Genomic DNA, 6,818 nt, shown 5'->3' with positions numbered 1-6,818 from the left:
CCCGCCCACCCGGCCGTCGCCGCGCACGCCCCCCACGCCGCCGCAGCCAATGGAAGCGCGCCGCCGGGGCCGTCCGCGACTCACCTCTCGGGGCGGGGCTCCGACTGCGATCGACGAGCGCGGCGACTAATCAGAGGGTGCGACCTCCGCCGCGCGTCGGCAAAAGGCCCGGAGTTCGCCGGTGACAGACGCGGCGGACAGCCAATCGACTTGCGCGCTAACGGCCGGTGATGCGGTGCATCCTCTGCGCGCGCCGAGAGAAGGGGAGGGGCAGCGACCGGCCCGGGCTGCGCCAATGCGTCAAGCCCGCGGACGTGAGCCAATGGGCCTCCTCCTCCCGGCCGCGCGCTTTCTCCCCGGCGGCTCCGCCCCGCGGGCGGGGGCAGCGGGCGGAGGGTCCGCGGGCAGCTCGCGCGGGAGCGTTTGAAACGCTGACCGTTAGGCGGCCGCGCGCCCCCCGCCCTCCCTGCCTGTCCCTCCCTCCGGCGTGAGGTGCCCGGCCTCGCCGGCGGGGTCCGGGAGCGGGGCGATCCGCTGACCGACGGCCGGCACAGGCCCGGCCCGGCGGGGCTTTCTTTACCTTTCTTTACTTTTTTCCGTTCTGCCCCTCTGCCAGCCCCAGCCTGGCGCCTTCGCTTCCTTCGGCTCGCTCGCCCTTCACGGCAACACGGACGGTGTATTCCCGACGGGCATTTCCCCGTTCCGATTTGTCCGGTTCCTCTCCGCGCCCTCCTGGCGTTAGCTGAACTTCTTCCCTCAACCTGTGTCCATTTTCCCCTCCAACATGCTCCGATTACCCGATCTGCTCTTGTTTCTCCTGCTAGATTCCTCCCCCCCTTTCCCAGTCCTCTTTCCAATCCTGTCACTGCGTCCTCTTCTCACCCTCAAATCTCTCCGTAGCTCTAAAAAGGAGATATTTTCTTAGAGAAATAATTAGGGTGTGTGAGCCCTGTGAAATGACTGATAGTGAGACGTATTTCCTTTTTTTATTATTTTGATAGTTCCTTAAACATTGTCAGCTTGAAGACTGCAACACTATTTTCAACATATTGAGTTTTTCATCAGAAACAGGAATATTTTTTTTTTTGTCTTACACCCACTGGGATTTATATCGGAAACTATCTTGGAGCTAAGAACGATTTTTGTGGTGAAATTTTCTTTCCTGTTCGATGCATTACTGGTCCCTTAGGGAGAAAAGTGTCATTTTTCCCTCCAACACCAATCCTGGGAGCCTTTATAAAGGTTTATACTGAATATTCCGACCCTCCTGACCTGGTGGCAACAGTTTTGTGTTGGGCACTGTCTGAGGATGCAGCTGAGAACCGACCTGCGCTGGGATTGCTGCGCTCCAGCCCTCCAGCCATGGGATCCTGCCTTCTCCCCTGTGCCAGCCTCGATGCTTGTGCAAATGCACAGCGATCCGCTTGAGGAAACTGAGACAGCCCTTTTTTTCAGGATAAAATTATTTTGGGCTTAGTTTTTAGCTGCCCTCAGCTTTCTGAAACAGCTTGTTGCATGAAGGAGGAAGCAGAACTGCATCATCCCCCTGTTTCCTATCAGCTGCTGTGGAAATGCCCCCTCAGAGGCTCTCAGGTACAAACATAACACTGACTGCGGTGGGAGGCAAGTTACCTGTAGACCCAGGTGAAGTCCAGAGAGGCTGAACACTTCAGCACAAAGTAAACTCTGATTCTTTCTTATTCCTCTTCAGATGGTGTCAGCTCCAGAGATTAACACTGCTAGGAAAATTCTCGCCTCATTTCTGTCAGTGGGCCAAGTTTTCATGCGTTAGTCTGAAAGGCTATGATTATCGTTAACCAGTAGAATTAATACTTGCAATATAGTAATCTGATTTTTCTTAAATTGGAATTTTTTTTCTGTTATGGTGAAGTCTGTTAAGAATAACTTATTAATTTGGCAGGAATATTAAATGCCTGTGTTTGACAACCACATAAAGGGAAAGATGTCGTATTTAGATCCATTTATCTCAATGCATGAACAGACACAATCATTTTATCTGGTTTTAGAAAAGACAATATGCCCATAATGTCACTAAAATATTTGTGGTTTTAAAATAAACAAACATATCCTACTCTATTAAAAAAAAAAAAAAAGCTTCTTCCCAGAGGCCGTCTGCAAGCTCCACACAATTACAGGAAATACAAAAATATATTTTGCCTGCCACTTATTGTAAAAACCGTGTGGCCCTTCCCAAGATAAATTAATATCTGGTTCATGTAGAAAATAACCCACAAGAGTTTTATAGACCCTTAATAATTTACAGCAAAAAGGAAGAAAAATGAAAAGGAGCTAATTATGGCCTCAACAGATAACAAAGCAAACAGAAGGCTTGTTTATGGCTCACTTTCTCTTTCTGAAAGCAAGACGGACAAGTAGGCCGAGGAAGAGATCAAAGACAGAAGGCACTGCTGCTTTCCGCAGCAGCAGGAGATGAGGGTCTTTAAGATGGGAGCAAACCAATAGGTAAAATCAGCCCCTGACACAAGTATAGCCCAGCTGCTTCCTCTTCATCTGCACTTCTAACTGGTTGATTAATGAAAGGAAAATATAAATATAAGAAATATATATACCCATCTCTTGCAGATAGAAATGTCTCCTCAGATGCTACAGAAAGGCCAAATGTCACCTGACCTGCTGTCCTCCTGCCCACCGTCCTTTCCCAACTGCCATGTAAGTGACCTCATGCAGTTCATGTATTCGCTCAAATCACGTTCTCAGAGTTCAGTCCCCGTATAGCAGGGCGAAACACACTGCGAACATACACGTGCCCTGACACATACCACCAAGCCCCTGTGACGCAGACTTTCCGAGAGAGGTAAACATCGGTTTCTCCTGCACATCCCACAGACCTTCATCTGAGTCCAACGAGACCTTTCCAATTCCTTCGGGATTCATGCCTGGCGAGGCATCCAGTCACCTGATCAGTTATATATATTCCTGTGAACTATGTGCCTTTACGTGCTCCTGAAATGCACCGTTTCCCTCTAGCTACGTCAGCCACTGCAAACATGAGATACGCAGGTGTCGCAGCAGCGTGAGCACAGAACCAAAGAACAAGGTTCACACCATGTGCGTGAGAGGGGACAGGTCTGCTAAACAAGACAACACTCCAACAGCTACAGCAGTTTCCGCACTCTATTTTCAAACTGCTTTTAACTATGTACAAGTAAATGCATAATATTGTCCTATATATTTCAAAGGCAAACACTATTAAAAATAAGTACATACTTTTCCCCTCCTGGCAGGGCAGTCGCAGCATTAAAATGTTTTAATTCTGATACCAACATATAGAATAAAAATTAATTGTATAAGCAGTTTAGGTTTGTAACACAGGTAAAAGCTCCACCTGTATCATCACCTAAAGCAAATGCATTTCTCAAACCAGAGGCACTGGCCAAATAATGCATTGTGTTTAATGTCTTCGTGGGATATTTTAGTTAGTGTTAGAATGTTAGAAGAAGGGAAAACCACGTTGTTTTCATGGATCAACCATTGGTTCTGGCAGTAGAAATCATACTACCTAGAGCCCACCGGAGGGCATCACTGCTCAAGAGATCGTAAAGCAGAGGAATTTCAACAATTCCTTTCCAGCACTAGGCTTCCCATGTTACCATATATTCTTAGTAAAAGCTGATACAAAATACATTATTAAGGAAGTCTTTATAGCCATTTTTGTCACTAAAGAAACATACTTCTGTCACGCTGTTTAAAGGATCCAAACTTCTAAGATAGAAAAGGAATACTGAAATTTTGGAAAAGAGCATCAGGGCCAGTAGAAGGACATTAGGAAGTCAGAAGTAGTTCTTGTAAGCTATAAATATTTTGATTTCCTAAACTTTCATATAAACTAAAAGTCATATACTTTTAATTTGTTTCAGCCTCTTTAATCTAGTTTATATCACTGTGGTTGGCTTCCATAGTCAACAGGTGTTGATTTTTTTTTAACAATTTAAGTGTATATCGACTGGATTTTTTATGAGTTTAAGTATGTTTTGTTAGTGTAGTGCAGTCCTGTAGATTTAGGTCTGGTTTTACCTTTCAAGCAGAGGGAAAACATTTTGAAACCTATGGGATTCTTCCACACAGACGGTTTGCTGAATTAGTTCTGCTCTTTGAAGGCTGTATTAACATCATCCTGGCTGTAGACAGATTTTATCCTGATTTTCTAAATGGGCATAGCTGGAAACAGTTGGAAATAGAGGGGATTCAACCATAAATTCCCAGGTCACTCGGAGATGCACACACATTCAGGCAAGGATTCTTAATCTAACCATTTCGGAGATATAATTAGACTTTAGAAGCCTGACTCTGATTCAAATCCACACCCTAGGCAGAGGGAATTTTGCAGTTCATAGGAAGACACCACAAACACAATTCCCCATCCTGGCCCCTTGCTTTAATTGTGTGAAGAACTTCTTAAAAGAGATGCAAGTCTCCCTGAGAGAGCTCTTGCTTTTTTGGCAAAAGATTTATCTTTCATCCTGTTCTGCTGTTTGTACTTTAATCTGCATAAACACCAAACCTTTTGAGACTATCGTAAATTAGCAGTGGTTGGGAGAGGGATTTCATTGAAAAAGATCAATTAAAATGCACTAAGAGGAAACTAGATAGCCTTTTGCCTACTTAAAGTTTGAACATGACACTCTTCAGGATAAAAATTTCTACCCCATGCAAATTCAGATGAGGAATAAAACACAACTCCTCTCTTTTATTGGCTTAACGCAAAGTAAGATATTCTACAGATAAAAAGGTAACAGCAGAATAACCCACAGGAACTATTTCTTCAGTAAGTGGTATCGAAAGTTCATCTTACTGAACAAAATCTTCCCTGAGCCCTTTGTGAGGGGAGTGTGCTGAAAAAGAGAAACACACCTTTGTGAAGGGTGAAGCAGAAAGTCATCAGAGAATTGAATTTGCATGCTTTTCTTTGGACTCACATTACCATTTTTCCTGAAATACTGTCCTCCTTCTTCCCTCTGAAGCTCAATTTCTCTTTTCCTCTTTCATCTTTTCACTCTTCTGTCATAATTGATGATTTCCTTTCTTCTCTTTCCTAAAAGTTTATAGAAGAGCTGGTCATAATTTGGAGTGATGGGATGAAAGTAAGACAGCAAAATGCAGTCTGAAAAGTCAAGGTTCTTGTCAAGGATCAAAGAATCAAGCAATGCTGCGACAGATGTGAGAGGGTAGGTCTTTCACTATATCTTAGTCCGAGACAGACCAGGATCATAAGTTTTGCCAAAGGAAGCCCTGGAGCCAGCAGCAATCTCAGCCATGCTCTGATCTTCTTCACCTGCAAATCCTTCTTTATGTATTTTCCAATTAAAATCTGCTTGCTTTTTTTTTTTTTTCTTCCCTTAGCTATTCCTAGGCCCCATCTATTTCTCGTTCCACAGAACCTCTGTAGGGTGTTTTTTGTGGTGCTTTTGCATGACTGACATTTAGCTTTGCTTGAAAACAGCAGGAGGAGTTATGCCATGAAGTTCAATAAGTACCTGCTTGAAATTAGCTGTAAGGCATCCATGCTATTCAAGAAATTTTAAAATGTGTAAAAAAGTGAAGCTTTCTAGACACAAAATAGCAATCTAGAATTCATATTTTTAATTCAGAAAATAAAAATTGTTATTACAGTTTAAAATATGTGGGAAAATGGAAACAGACTGAGATTAACAGGAAAAAACTCTTGAGTATTTAAGTATTTCCTAATTAACAATTAAGACAGTGAAAAATGTCATAGCATGAGAACAGCAGGGTTTGGTGCTCACGGTGTTGTTGTAAAAAGACGGTAGAATGGAAAATAAAAAAAAACCACAACAGACAGACAAGTGATCATATATCCCCAAAATCTGTGAACTATTGAAATAATTCATTCTTTGGCAGAGATCACTCTTGGAAAACATCAGCTGGAAAAGTTTTACAAAGCTACAAAGGATTGAATCGGGGTTTAGAAAGTGGAAACTATTATAAAATATGAATTAATGCAGTCACACTCCTATTACGATTACTTACATCTTATCTCTTTTTCAGAAAGAAAAGTAACTTGGCTGACCCAAAAAATAAAGATGCTAACCTTCCAGCCAGAAAGTACTCACTCTCCATCTCAGTTGTACGCCAACTGAATAAGGTCCAGAAATCAGCCGAAAGTTCATTGCATGATATAATTTTAAAAATGAATATGCTATTATAAGTAACGCATTTAAAGTTAAAACAGATTTTAAAACAGTTGACTTCATTCTAGGCATGACCTAATTGAGAGGTACAGACCAGAATGAACGATCAAGGATATTGCAAAGCTATTCGTAGAGCTATGCAATACAATGGGGTGAAATCTAAACTCCAGGTAGTGAACCCCAGGGATTTTTGTGATACTTTTTTCCAATCAGGAAAAAAAATTCTGAATTACAGAGCACTGCTCCAACTCACACGTATACATCAACCTTTGGAGAAAAATTTACAGTGTATACTTAGTTGATTTTCAGATGTTGCTAGGTTGGTCAAATTACAACCTATTTGCTGAAGATACCTTATTAGTGTGTGCACCTCCCCACAAAACAGGAAAATGTGAAGGACTGTGGTTTTCCTCCATCATAGCATATTATCTTACTTTCCTAACATTAACCGGCACATCTGACACTAACATAAGAGATTTCCAATTACTCTTGCTTATTTCTCTGTGCCTCTTTGAAGTGCTATAAAGAATAATACTTATTAGGAGGAAATATTCCAGATCCTTCAGAGATGGATCAGGAAATATTCCTGATCCTGACCTGAATTTACAGGTCACTGGACTGGTCATA

The sequence above is a fragment of the Balearica regulorum genome, chromosome 14, assembly GCF_011004875.1.
Source record: "Balearica regulorum gibbericeps isolate bBalReg1 chromosome 14, bBalReg1.pri, whole genome shotgun sequence".
NCBI classification, from domain to species: Eukaryota; Metazoa; Chordata; class Aves; order Gruiformes; family Gruidae; genus Balearica; species Balearica regulorum.
Note: the sequence above shows the minus strand (reverse complement) of the source record.